Below are 15,067 nucleotides of genomic sequence, written 5' to 3' on the forward strand. Positions count from 1 at the left end.
TGAATCTCTCTAATGTTGTATTTATTTATTTCATGTTTCTGCTACAGAGGCTAAGAAATAAAGGTTTTTGTGAATGTTGCCAATTCTGTCAAGCTTTTCAGAAAACCCTCCAGTTTTACAAGGTTGTTTCCAAATGTGCCTTATACGTTTTAGAATGGATCAAAGCCGCCCTCCGGTCACTTTTCTACCTGTTTAACGTTCGGTGTTCTATTTCAAATGTCCTCAACGTTCTAAGAGCGCCTGCTGTATAGTCAGAGGAACCGTCCATTTAAAAGGCAGTGTAATCTGTCAGAGGAACCAGCAGGTTTGACACACTTCTCCAGGTCATGATGCCAAGTGGAGCATCACAGCCAGAGAAAAGTCCCATTCATGCTGCCTGCTGCCAGGAGGAGGCTGACCTGGACGTTTTTATATTTACATCCAATATGAATCAGCCCAGTAAGAAAGGTTTCTGTTACCGCAATGCATGCACAACTGCAACCCTCTGACATCCACTCCAAATTGGCCTATTCATAGCTTTCAAGGGGCGTTACGTGCTGCCGGGAACGCCCACCTGACGGTCAAACAGTACTGCTAAGTACTGTTTGAGCGGACGACAGCACAGGCATCACTACAGTATCTTCTCTTTTAGCAATAGTCTCACTAATCCCACAGTGGTTTACCTGCTTTTGAGATCTGAAAAAAATAGTTTGCTTCTGTCTCACCCGTTCTCCCTCTCTCTTCACACGCGACGAGGGCTGTGCTCGCTCTCTCCACAACATTATAAAAACGAGTCCGCACTCCGCACGCAGTTTGTTGTGAAACAATTTCTCCGAACTGCCATGTGTTGGACAGTAACGTTAACGATAGTTCGGTTTGTTTGAAGTGCCCAAAACGTGCAGTTTGTTTAGATATCGTTCTTTTTCAACGCTTGATAGATAGTCTAAATATTCCTGACTGGAAACTGGTGGAAAAAAGACCGCTTTTTGCTGGAGCTGCGTCTGGTCAGTGTTCAGCGCCATTGTTGTTTTGAGTTTTGACCAGAATGGGCGTTCCTTGTACTTACGTAACGCCCCTTGAAAGCTATGAATAGGCTATTAGGTAAGATAGATAGCTGTTGACTTGAATGACTTTGACATATAGTGAAAAATGAGTCGTTGCATAATGGATTCGAATAATTCCTTCATTGACATCAAAGTTTGTCAGTTATCTTGCGCTTGAGGTTTAAATCAACCAATCGGATTATTCCTTCCTCCAGAGTCGCTCTGCCTCTGAGGTAAGTGTGTCTGACTGAACCCATGTATGTCCACCAGATACCAGAAGCTGCACCGGTGTCAATCAGCGCTGCAATGTCCACCAGGCAGTGATGGGCAAGTCAAGTCAAGTCAAGTTTATTTATATAGCCCTAATTCACAAGCATGTCTCAGAGGGCTTCACAGAAAGTATGTCTAGCTGATTCTAGCTAACACACAGTAACAAGAATATACAGAATAAAGATAACATTTGAACATTTGAAGAAAGCAGGAGAGTGGAGGAGGGAGGAGAGGGGAGAGGGGGGAGGTGGGGAGAAAATAGGAAATGTGGAGGAGGAGAGAACAGAGGAGGAGAGATGAGGGTGCAGGGGAGGGAGAGCCAGGGTAGGGGTAGGGTCTAGGGTTGGGGGAGGGGAGGGAGTAGGATACGGGCACAAGCTGCACCGGTGTCAATCAGCGCTGCAATGTCCACCAGGCAGTGATGGGCAAGTCAAGTCAAGTCAAGTTTATTTATATAGCCCTAATTCACAAGCATGTCTCAGAGGGCTTCACAGAAAGTATGTCTAGCTGATTCTAGCTAACACACAGTAACAAGAATATACAGAATAAAGATAACATTTGAACATTTGAAGAAAGCAGGAGAGTGGAGGAGGGAGGGAGAGGGAGGAGGGAGGAGAGGGGCGAGGGTGGGGAGAAATGGGAAATGTGGAGGAGGAGAGAACAGAGAAGGAGAGGGTGCAGGGGAGGGAGAGCAGGGGGAATGTGAGAGGGAGGAGAGGGCAGAGAGGAGGAGAGAACAGAGAAGGAGAGGTGGGAGGGCGCAGGGGAAGGAGAGCAGTGGGAATGTGAGAGAGGGGAGAGGACAGAGAGGAGGAGAGAACAGAGAAGGAGAGGTGGAAGGGTACAGGGGAGGTAGAGTAGAGGTAGGGTCTAGGGTGGAGGGAGGGAGTAGGATACGGGCCCGGATTAGGGCGAGGGTGGGGAGAAAATGGGAAATGTGGAGGAGGAGAGAACAGAGAAGGGGAGGTGGGAGGGTGCAGGGGAAGGAGAGCAGGGGGAATGTGAGAGAGGGGGGAGGACAGAGAGTAGAGGTAGGGTCTAGGGTGGAGGGAGGGAGTAGGATACGGGCCCGGATTAGGGCGAGGGTGGGGGGAAAATGGGAAATGTGGAGGAGGAGAGAACAGAGAAGAAGAGGTGGGAGGGTGCAGGGGAAGGAGAGCAGGGGGAATGTGAGAGAGGGGGGAGGACAGAGAGGCAGAGAAGGAGAGGTGGGAGGGTGCAGGGGAAGGAGAGCAGGGGGAATGTGAGAGAAGGGAGAGCAGGAAGTGGCAGGGATTCAGGAAAATAGGGGAGAAGAGGAGAAGGAGCAGAGGGGGGGAGAATGAGGAGAGAGCAGGAGAAGGGAGGGAGGGGCGGTGGGATGTGGGGGAGGAAAGAGCATGGAAAGAGAGTGGGGGAGGAAAGAGCATGGAAAGAGAGGAGAACAAGAAGGGGGAAGAAGGGAAGAAGCGGGGGAAGGGGGAAAGAGAGGGGGGGGGGAGAAGATCAGACAACTGACTACTCTAAGCATTAACCAGAGCTAACTGGGACATAGTATCTAGCTAATCTAACTTTAGATAGCAGTAACTTGGTTGCAGTAATTTAGTTACTGTTATTTTATAATTTTCCCCAGTAACTAGTAATGTAAGGGATTACAATTTCCCCAAAAAGTAATTATATAATTATAATACAGTTCCCTAATTCAAGTAACTTCAAGTTACTGCAATACTTTTACTACTGAGTTGCCAGAACGCCATTGTTTTTTTTGTAACATAACTAAATTACTTTTGATACCAAGTACTCTAATAAGTCAAGTAATTGTATTGCATTGTAAAGCAGTAATCAGTAAGAAGTAACTAATTACATTTCCAGAGTAACTTGCCCAACACTGCCCCCGGGTGCGAATGTGTTGCAGACAGTAGCGGCGTGGAAGCTGCCCAGAATCCGCACGGCACTTTCTGTCACTCCGTTTCCAGATCTGCTCTATTTTGCCAGCAGCTCCGCACGCGTCTGAATGCATGTTATTGACTTGCGGTGATGCATGCAACTCGGTCAAACGCCTGCGCTGTACTGTAGGCCAGAGGTTCTCAAATGTTTTTCAGCCAAGGACCCCTTCCTTACAAGATAGAAAATATACCGGGGACCCCCTCATTCTGATTTGTGATTTTGGGCTAAGCTTAATTGTTTCCACGGTAACGTGCTTGACTTTTAATTTGATAGGTTTGTTATTAGAATGTAATCCATGAACCATTTTAGATTTAAAGCATAAACTATTTTCGTTGAACTATGAAGATTTTGCAAAAAAAAAAAAAAAAAATCTTTTTTTATTACATTACATTTACATTACGTCATTTAGCAGACGCTTTTGTTTTGTCCAAAGCGACTTACAATATCACAAGTCAACAGTACAGAAAACCACTATGCAACACAATCAATGACAGCCAAGATATTTTGATAGACTAGCACCATGTAGGAAGTAGTTTGAGAAGGAATAAGTAACATGTAGCATTTTTTTTTTTTTTTTTAACCTGAAAACTTTTCGCGGACCCCTTGGCAAAGTGCTACGGATCCCTGGGGGTCCGCGGACCACCATTTGAGAACCACTGCTGTAGGCTATACGTTGCTTTCTGTTCAGAGCCGTTCTGCTCATGCTGCATGTGGTGGACATTGAGTTCGAAAGAACAATCTGCCGTTTTCATTCTGTTCCGGGCTCTGGATGGAGGGCAGCGCTGCTCTCTCTATAGATGGCTAAGCTGGGGAGTGTCTTTTATCAATCCTGCAAAACAACAAGACAACACAGCTGGGATGAAAGGAGGATGAGAGGAGGGAAGGATGAGAGGAGGATGAGTGGAGGGAAGGATGAGAGGAGGATGAGTGGAGGGAAGGATGAGAGGAGGATGAAAGGAGGATGAGAGGAGGATGAGAGGAGGATGAGAGGAGGGGGAATGAAGGGAAGGAAGGATGGAGGGAACGGGAAGGAATGCGAGAGGATGGAGAGAGGAGGGTGGTGCAGGCGACACGCTCCCTCCATTCTCACATTACAGCCAGACCTACTGACACTGTGTGTGTGTGTGTGTGTGTGTGTGTGTGTGTGTGTGTGTGTGTGTGTGTGTGTGTGTGTGTTACATGTGTGTGCTTGTTGTGTGAGGATTCTGGGTAGTGGGAGTTGACTTCCCAAACACGGTTCCCATGGAAACATGGATGCTGAGAAGAGTGGATGCTGCGACTCTCTCTCTCTCTCTCTGATTAAAAGCGTGCACTTCTCCAAACTGCTTACTGCTGACATTAGGATAGAAAGTTAATTGTTCTGACAAATAGCTTTAAAGCCTTCATCGCTACAAGCCTCTCCAGGTGTGTTCACAGGCACAACAGTTATGTTGAATGATCAGATCTAGTTCTGGATGTAATGTAATGTAATACGATTTACCCAATAAGCCACTTTTCGTGAATCTCTTTGGTTTGTTTACTCAGCAATCTTACAAATTGATATTATGAACAATTTCACAGATTTTTATTAGTTGCTGCATGTCTGCTCTATAACTATGTGCTCCTCCTACCAAGGCACTATAGAGAGCGGCTCTAAATGACCAAATTGATAGAACTTTTAACCATTTCGAGTAACACCGTTTCCATACGGATCACCGGCGTTAGTTTGTTGTTTATAACGTGCCTATATTCATAACGTTTTATATCTCGGATGCGTTATTTCGAATCCCACATAGGTTACGCCAAACCCCACATAGGTTACGCCTCGAATACCACATACGTTACGCTGAAACGCACATAGGTTACGCCTCGAATCCCACATAGGTTACGCTAAAACCACCACCGCGTGTGGGTTTCAGGACGAAACAGTCTCGAGCCACTATCGTCATCTTTAGAGCACAATATTCCTGGAATGCAATGTCCTCTGCATTCTACATAAAATTAAGATATTACGGGTTGTTTTATTTTGTATGTTAAATACTTATTGGCCAAGTTATGTTCAATTCAGCCAGGGTACAAGGGACTGAGTGTAGGCGGCCATATTTTCAAATCAAGTAGAATACCATTTAGGAAATGGCAAGCTGCAACAATAAGTCACGTTAAACCGGACCTTGTACGCACAATTATTTTTTACAGTGGGGCATTCAAAAATAAGGTGGATAGAGAGCATCCTGACCATGTGGCTGATCTCCAATGGTGATAAGACAGCCTACAGGAAAGAGGTGGATGACCTGGAACAGTGGTGCCAGGACAACCACCTCTCCCTGAACATCTCCAAGACATTCATTCATAGGGGAGGGAGAGTCACCCCCCAGTCACCATCAACGGCACAGTGGTGGAAAGGGTGGACAGCTTTAAGAACCTGGGAGTCAACATCCACCAGGACCTGACATGGGCCGGACACACAACCAGTCATCAAAAAGGCCCAACAGCGACTGCAGGGACTCAGACGACTAAACAGGCCCAAAATCCTCAGGGACTTCTACAGAGGCACCATTGAGAGCCTGCTGACCGGCTGTTTCACCACCTGGTACGGGAACTGTACCACCATGGACCGTAGGGCGCTACGGAGAGTGAGACGCGCGGCCCAGCACGTAACAGAATGTGAGTTGCCAGATCTGCATGAACTGTATAATCAGCGGTGCCTCAGGAGGTCCCTGAAGATCATCAAAGACACAAACCATCCCCACAACAGCCTGTTCTCCCTGCTACCCTCAGGGAGAAGATACAGGGTCCCAAAAGCACGCACAAATCGCTTGAGGAACAGTTTCTTCCCGCAGGCCACGAGACTCCTTAACATACACAAATAGTGTAGTAGCTGTACTGTACCGTACTGTAGCTGCTACCGTTATGTATGTCTGTTTAATTGTATGTTTAATTAGGTATATGCTATTTGCACCTGTACGTCAAATACGCAGAATTTAAAATGTTTAAGTACGTCCAAAGTATGCACACGACATGTGCACCTATGTGCAGTGAATATGCCACTGTCTCTGACTTGTGTTATCGCTCTACTGCCTTATTGTTTGTTGTGTCTCTTGTTGTTTTTGCACTCATATGCCCTGTTATATTTGTACTATGTTGTAAACGGAGTTCACAGCACAAGAATTTCACACGTGATACTTGTACCACGGAGTGACAATAAAAAATCTTGAATCTTGAATCTTGTTGCCTTAACCCATTGATACCTGATGCAGCATTTGCGTGTATAGCCCTCATTTGTGTGCGTATCCCTTTAAGACCGCGAGTCTTAAAGGGATACACACACAAATGCTGCATCAGGTATCAATGGGTTAACTGCCCTTCACATACACTGTTACATTGTTGCCCTTGTTGTTTGCTGTGATTTTGCACTATTTACCTACTGCACCTTGTCTGTAACGGAGCCCACAGCATAGGAATTTCACACGTGTGTACTCGTACAACGGAGTGACATTAAAAATCTTGAATCTAACGTTTGTCTTATTTTGTGTGATAAACTCACACAATATGTTCCTATAACATGTAACACGCATGCCAGTGACGCAAACAGAGAGAGACAGACAGAGAGAGAGAGAGACAGAGAAAGAGAGCGAGAGAGAGAAGTCTGGTGTTTCCAGAGGCCGTCAGTGGAAACCTGAGGATGGACCTCGGTGCTGAGGGAGTATCAGTAATGACTGAGCCTCTGCCCTGGTGCACACACACACACACACACACACACGCACACACACACACACACACTCTCTCTCTCTCACTCTCTTCCCCTCTCTCTGTCTCCAACTATCTCTCTACTGCACCCGAGACCGGGCTCTGTTTTGGGGGTTGTTGCCAGAAAAGGCTGTGGCTGAGCAATTGACATAGACGTTGCCTCAAATCACATACATGTAGCAGAGAGAGAGAGAGAGGAGCAAGCACAAGTGCCATAAACTAGCAGAGTGTATGGACTCCGGGTGGACCTGGGACATGAGCGGGGGGGTACAGTGGAGTGGAGTTTTTGGGTCTCCACCTGACACACACAGCACCTCTGTTACTATCCATAATGAACAGATCAAGCAGGTACGCTCCTTCACATACCTAGGAGTAACAATAGACCACCTGCTGTCATGGAAAGACCATGTAGAGTCCCTGTGTAAGAAAAGAAAACAAAGAAAGCAAAGACTATACTTTCTCCACCGGTTAAGATATTTTGGTGCTAGTAAACAGATTCTTCTATTATTTTTTACCTCAGTGATTATGAGTGTTTTACAGTACTGCAGTACCACCTGGTATAATAAATAATAATAATAATGATTGGATTTATATAGCGCCTTTCCAAGTGCTCAAAGCGCTTCACAGAATCAATATTCGTTCACACCATTCGTACCGGTGGTTCGAAAGCGTGGCAGCCACACATCGGCGCTCAACGGCCCCTCCGACCACCATCATTCATGCCTACATTCATACCAATCATACGAGGCAAGGAGGGTTAAGTGTCTTGCCCAAGGACACAACGACAGCAGCTGGGAGGGAGCGGGGATCGAACCGCCAACCCTTGCGTCATTGGCCGACCCGCTCTACCTCCTGAGCTAAAGCCGCCCCTTATGGATGCCTGTATGGATGCCTGTCTGTTACCTTAAAATCACAACTACTAAGACAGATGAATATTTGTTCAAAAATTGTAGGTAAACCACTGCATAGTCTATATGAGTCTACATATGTCAACAGTGTATTGAGGTTAGCTAGAAATATTGCCTCAAACACTAATCATGTGTTACATGAAGAATATGAACTCCTGCCCTCTGGCAGGAGATACCTAATCCCAACTTTCAAGAAGGGTCAGACTAAGAAAGTCCTTTATACATCAGTCGATCCTGAGGCTTAATCAAGAACATGGCCGAGGGTCAGTGGAGCAGTGACCAGTGCTCTCTGTGTGCTGTATGTGTGTCATGTATCTTTGTATTTTTGGTTTTGTTCTCTTTGTCATGTGTTTGTGCATGGGACTGCCACTGTCTTGCAAGACAAATTTCAGTGTGAACTGACAATAAAGTATATCGTATCGTATCGTATCGTATCGTATCGTGCAGTAGCAGCGCTTTCAGGTCTGCCGGGCACTTGGTAGTGTGCATTTTGAACTGTTCTTCGATGGCTCAACTTGGTGATGGCAAAATGCTTATGGGCAGAGTCCTCATCCACACCTCTGATCTTAATAGCCTTTTTCTGGATATTATCCAGCTGCCTGAGAGTTGTTTGTGAGGCATGCATCCAGGCAAGGCAGGAGTACTCCACACATTACTTACATTATCTTAAATGTTTTCAACAATGTTCCAACCCAGAGAAATCCTCAATTCTATTCAAAGACACGGAGCGTTTCACGCGATCGCATGTAGATGACGGCATCACCTCTTTCCTGAAAACGCAGATAAAAGGAACGAAGGAGAAAAGATCCTACTTGAAGGAGGAGCGGGGACACAAAACACCAGCGCACAACTCACACTCAGGACCTTCGCCGTTTCTCAATACCAAGAATGCGTTCTTGTTCTTGTGTTCTTGCGGAGAACGTTCTTGCTAGTCGGAAGAATGAACTTGCTAGGTCACAAGCACACATGACGCTGTTGGCAGTTTGAGACGATGCGTTCTTGAGGGTATTGCGCGATACCAGCTGCAGTACTACACAAATAAAAAGCTCAGCTGATTTAGATGCAACCAATTGTGCTCTGGAGCTTTTTGCCATTTTTCGGCATAAATGTCCGTAAAGTGGCACTTATTGAAACCTACTACCCTGCTTGTAGGCATCAAAAGTCATCAGAAATTAATTTAGTGATGAAATAAAACTTTAAATTGTAAAAAAACTTCTCGGAGCTTATGGCGTCTTCTCTGCTGCGTTCTGCCTCTGCTTATGCGGAAATGCATGCTGGGATACGTGCCTTGCTAAGTTGACACAAGTCACCAACCAGAGCATCCTCGGTAAAGTGGGCATGTCGAGAACACATCCGGGAATTTTAAGCGTTCTTGGCGAAATGTGAACTTTGTATTGGAACAGTACTTGGGCTGCGACTGATGACGTTTCACAGGGACACAAGAACGCAAGAACACACAAGAACCCTTATTGAGAAACGGCCCTTGCTTTCCCCCCCACGTAGGCTAAATGTAGCTTCTCTGGGGTCACTGGTGACCAGAACATTAACTTGTTAGCAAGTACAGTCACAGCTTTCAATCAAATAAGTGATGAAAAATCTGTTGCTTGGTTGCTGAAGCAAGGAAGATGCTTTTTCCGTGATAGCAAGCTAACGCTAATGCTGCCATCCCACAATGCCTTGCGGCTGTGGAGTCATCAACACACAACCTTTGTCATTGTTTTGAGAGAGGTCTCAGGAGAGTGACTCCTAGTGGGTGAAAATGACATACTGCATGTTTAAGAAGAGGGAAAGTCTTGACAATTGATTGACTCCAAAATGAGCAATCAGCACCATGGACAGGACTATCATTTTACAATTATACCCACATGCAGAGATGGCATTTGCAAGTGTTTGATATTTTGGCCATTTGTAGCTGAAGCATGTATCCATGTACAAATCAAAGGAACATCCTTTGTCATTGATCATGACAATATCCGGAGTATTTGGACAGCTTTCAACAGTATTGTTAAATGTATTGTTAGATTGGGACGAGGCAAACCAGTTAATTTGAACAGTTTTGTTGATGTGGAATTGTGTGTGTTGTCCAGTGGCACGGCACAGTTCTTTAGCAGTCAAATCCATGATACGGTCGTCACACACACACACACACACACACACACACACACACACACACACACACACACACACACACACCTCTTGTGTAGATGGTGAAGCTGGTGAAAAAGTGTGAGCCATTGAGGCATTTAGCTGTTGCACTCTTATCTGAACATTTAAAGGTGAGTTTTCACCACATTGCACATTGAGGCCAATTCGGAAATACTACAGACTGTAGTTCCTCGAATGGCCACTTTGAGGCTGGCTCCAAAAGTGATGAAATCCGCAGATAATCCCCATGTTAAAATGTCCAACTTTACAGGATAAATAAACCTTTCGGCCTCTATAGCTCATTTCACCTTCCATGACAACGGTACGGGGGTGAATTGTTACATAGCTCACCCATTTAGAGTCAAATAGACGATCAAAAAGACGATGGGCTCTATCTTCCCCCAGGCAGATAGGTAGGCACAGGTAGGCAGGGCACAGGTAGGCACAGGTAGGCAGGCGCAAACACGCTTTGCGCCTGCCTACCCGTGACTCGGGAAGATAGCGTCATGTTTTTACGCCCCGAAATGCTCTTTACGCTGAAGAGGCGTGGCGCAGTGCCAGAATGGACATTTCGGCCTTAAATACCAGCCTAAAGCGATCTTCCCAAAGGGCGTTCATTTTACGGTTAACGCTTTTCAAAACCAGGCCTTATTCAGTGCGCCGGGGATATAGCCAGTAACCTAGGCCTAGCTACTGCAAAAGTTAACTGTTGAAAATTCAATGTCTGGTTTTTCTTACAAGTGGCCTACAGCTGAAGTCCCTCTCGCCATCAAGCAGACAGTGACGGAAGCATGTGTCTTTATGTGCGCCAAGGGGAAAACGACGGACTAAATTGGTGGGAAAGGCGGGGCTACTGCGTGCGTCATTACACAGCAGAGATGCAGGAGAGAGAGAGAGCCCGAAAAGGGATAAGCATACGTCCATAACAGCATGAAAGCTGAAAAACATTTATGACAGTAACACATATACATACCGTTCCCATTATTTGAGCCGCGGCAGCATTAATTGCACACTTTTTATAATGTCCTACTAGGTCTAATAACTGTTTGTTTGTTTGTTTGTTGTGGTCTCGGGCTGAGTGTATATGTGACAACGGTGGGCGAGTTGATCTCGGTTCAACTCTTGCATACTCGCTTTCCTCAGCGATGATGAATCACGTGGTTGCAAACAAGCTATACCGATTTCACCTGATGTACACGTAATGTGTTATTGTGAAAAGGCTCTCTAACATCAGGGATATTTACACTATCAATTTGTATTGCATTGGGAATCAACTGGATGTTGTCTATGGCCTATCCCCGGTTAGCAGGCTCTGTTTGTAGCGCTTGACGAGTGAGGCAGCCGGGTTAGCTTGCTGTGTTTGCAGGGCTTAAAGGAGAATTTCGGTTTTTTTTAACCTGGACCCATCTCCTGGCAATAATTATGATTTGGCCACTCACCCAGCGATGTCCGCGGCGTTTCTGGCCGTCCTAGCGTTGTTTTGAGATCAATAGCGTCCAAGTCAGTTGTAAAATGGAGCTGATTTGGGGCCAAGTGTGAGCCTGTCTTTCCTGCATCTAAATAGCTATTTTTATTCCCGTTTTCGCCACATATCGTAATAATCTGATCCCTCAACATCCACCAGAGTGATATTTCGCCCCAGGCCATTTCCTGGACTCTCAAGGGATCAAATTACCTCAAACGTGATCTTGGTCACCAAGTCTCGTGAAGTCCCGCGATACTTTCCTGCCGGCTGGCCAACTACAGGTACACGTTTTGCGGTGGTGGTTTTAGCGTAACCTATGTGGGGTTTGGCGTAACCTATGTGGGATTCGAAATAATGAAGGTTATGCCAAACCCCACATAGGTTACGCTAAAACCACCACCGCAAAGCGTCCTACCTGTAGTTGGCCAGTCGGCAGGAAAGTATCGCGGGACTTCACGAGACTTGGTGACCGAGATCACGTTTGAGGTAATTTGATCCCTGTGAGAGTCCAGGAAATGGCCTGGGGCGAAATATCACTCTGGTGGATGTTGAGGGATCACATTATGACGATATGTGGCGAAAACGGGAATAAAAATTGCTATTTAGATGCAGGAAAGACTCACACTTGGCCCCAAATCAGCTCCATTTTACAACTGACTTGGATGCTATTGATCTCAAAACAACGCTAGGACGGCCAGAAACGCCGCGGACATCGCTGGGTGAGTCAAATCATAATTATTGCCAGGAGATGGGTCCAGGTTAAAAAAAACGAAATTCTCCTTTAACGAGTGAGGCAACCAGTTAGCTTGCTGTGTTTGCAGGGCTTAACGAGTGAGGCTAATGTTTCAACTAGCCAGTTAGCATAGAGGAAATGGCTAAATGCTAATGCTAACGCTGCTAAAAGAAAAAGCCATTTTCCAAAGGAAATGGGGTTATTTCATTTTACAACACGTCACAAACACGACATGAAGTAAAAACCAATGAAAAGGTCATGCTGCTGATCACCATGTCCACCGCCGTATTGCTGTGACATCAGGTGTGTTTATATCCGTGAATTCGGGTTTCCAACTCTGCATTCTGACTTGAAACCGTTCCATTGCACTTTTCTGTGTCGGAGGTCATTTTTTCCCCCAAGTTCATTGGAACACATGCATGCTAGCTCTCTTGGCGTTGTGGTTAACATGTCGGACTCTCAAGCCGAAGGTCGGCGGTTCGTATCCCACCCCAGGTGGGATTTTTTCCCAAGTTCATTGGAACACATGTGTAACCGAGGTGAATCAGCGTGGATTCCTCGTGAGTCCCGAGTGGTAGCGAGTGGATTGGTTAAACTCACTCCTCGGGTATAAAGGCATGTTAACCAGCTCCGCCAAGGGAGCTAGCTCTCTTGGTGTTGCGGTTAACATGTCGGACTCCCAAGCCGAAGGTCGGCGGTTCGTATCCACCCCTGGACAAGCCCTTAACATGGGTTGCTGCAAGTACCACCAACACAACGCCGTTACACATGGAAGTAGCTACTGGAATGCAGCAGTATTCCATAACTTGCTAAAATACTTGATGATCAGAAATAAGAAAAACTTTAATGATCCCCGAGGGAACATATAGACATCAAACATTATAAGAGGCATACAACTGTTCCATAACAATGACAATAATAAAATAGAATACAATAGAAGTTACCAGTAAAGTGTCACAAAATATGTGCCTTCTCCAACAGTCATTCTCAAGTACCATTTAGTAAAGTGACATAATCTGAGGTACCTATTTCCTTATATACCTTATATATCCTTATATATGATGTGTGATGAAGTACAATTTTTCACCAGGTTGTTCAGGTTTATCCTACATGAAACGACATGGTGAGAATGCACGTGGCAAAGTATCTTGTGTTTTTTGTAGTCCACCTTTGTAGTAGTTCCACCATGGCAGACCCATGTCACTAACGTCCACCATAGAGACACTGCAGAGCGCGTCGTCATTCAGAAACCACAGCCAATACGGGGGAAAACACAAACGAAGCACTAGCGCGCCAACTTCTAGCAAAACAAACCGTGGCTAATCAGGTGAACAAAGGAACTCTCGTCAGATCGAGATAGTTTTACAGATATCTAGGAGGAACTGAGTGTCAAATAATGAGACGTTGTGTGCGTTGACTTCATTTATTTGAACTGCGAACTGATCACAACGTTTGTCTGCTGACTTTCTGCTTCCTGAAACTCCCCCCCCCCAATCCTGGCGTTCTCCTATGTCACGTGTTGCACACAAAGATCTTATATACGGAAGATGAACACTCCAAATTACTTTCTTGACAGCTAGATCTTACATTTTTCTTCTCAACGGCTTCCTTGTTTTACTCGGGAGTACAAAAAACTTTAATTGGTGATTTTTTTTTACATTTGTTGTCTGCGCAGCTATGTTTAATTCAAGGAAAATGACGCTGGTGTGTGGAAATGAACGGAGAGCCTAATGAACGTGGCCTATTTCATGCAGTGTCTCTACTATTGTATAATGACGTAGCCTAGTGTAAAGACACCACGTCTTCTAGTCGACTCAGGGACTTCCGCTAAAGTCCGGACTCGACCTGCTGATGGTGGATGGAGCTGAATGGACACAGCATCTCTCAGCGATGACATCATGGTATCAGGCTATTTTAGACCTGCCTGCTGTGACCCCACACCTCCTTCTGCTATCCTCTCTCCTCACATCACCTTCACTTTCCCCTTCATCCTCTCCCCTCATCTCCTCTCCTCTCCTCCGCTCGCTTCCTCTCCTCTCTTCTCCTCTCCCCTCATCTCCTCTCCTCCGCTCGCTTCCTCTCCTCTCTTCTCCTCTCCCCTCATCTCCTCTCCTCCGCTCGCTTCCTCTCCTCTCCTCTCCTCTCCCCTCATCTCCTCTCCTCCGCTCGCTTCCTCTCCTCTCCTCTCCTCTCCCCTCATCTCCTTTCCTCCGCTCGCTTCCTCTCCTCTCCTCTCCTCTCCTCTCTTCTCTTCTCCTCTCCTCTCCTCTCCTCTCTTCTCCTCCTCTCCTCTCCTCTCCTCTCCTCTCTTCTCCTCCTCTCCTCTCCTCTCCTCTCCTCTCCTCTCCTCTCTTCTCCTCCTCTCCTCTCCTCTCCTCTCCTCTCCTCTCTTCTCCTCCTCTCCTCTCCCCTCATCTCCTCTCCTCTCTTCTCTTCTCCTCTCCTCTCCTCTCCTCTCCTCTCCTCTCTTCTCCTCCTCTCCTCTCCTCTCTTCTCCTCCTCTCCTCTCCTCTCCTCTCCTCTCCTCTCTTCTCCTCCTCTCCTCTCCTCTCCTCTCCTCTCTTCTCCTCTCCTCTCCTCTCCCCTCATCTCCTCTCCTCTCCTCTCCCCTCATCTCCTCTCCTCCGCTCACTTCCTCTCCTCTCCTGTCTTCTCCTCTCCTCTCCTCTCCTGTCTTCTCCTCTCCTCTCCACTCCTCCTCTCCCCTCCTCTCCCTATCCTCTCTCCTCATCCCCTCTCCTCTGCTTGCTTCCTCTCCTCTCTGCTCATCTCCTCTCCTCCGCTCGCTTCCTCTCCTCTCCTCTCCTCTCCCCTCCTCTCCCTATCCTCTCTCCTCCTCTCCTCTCCTCTTCCCTCCTCCCCTCTCCTCTCA

The sequence above is a fragment of the Poromitra crassiceps genome (genome assembly GCF_964638095.1).
Source record: "Poromitra crassiceps genome assembly, chromosome: 26".
Taxonomy (NCBI): domain Eukaryota; kingdom Metazoa; phylum Chordata; class Actinopteri; order Beryciformes; family Melamphaidae; genus Poromitra; species Poromitra crassiceps.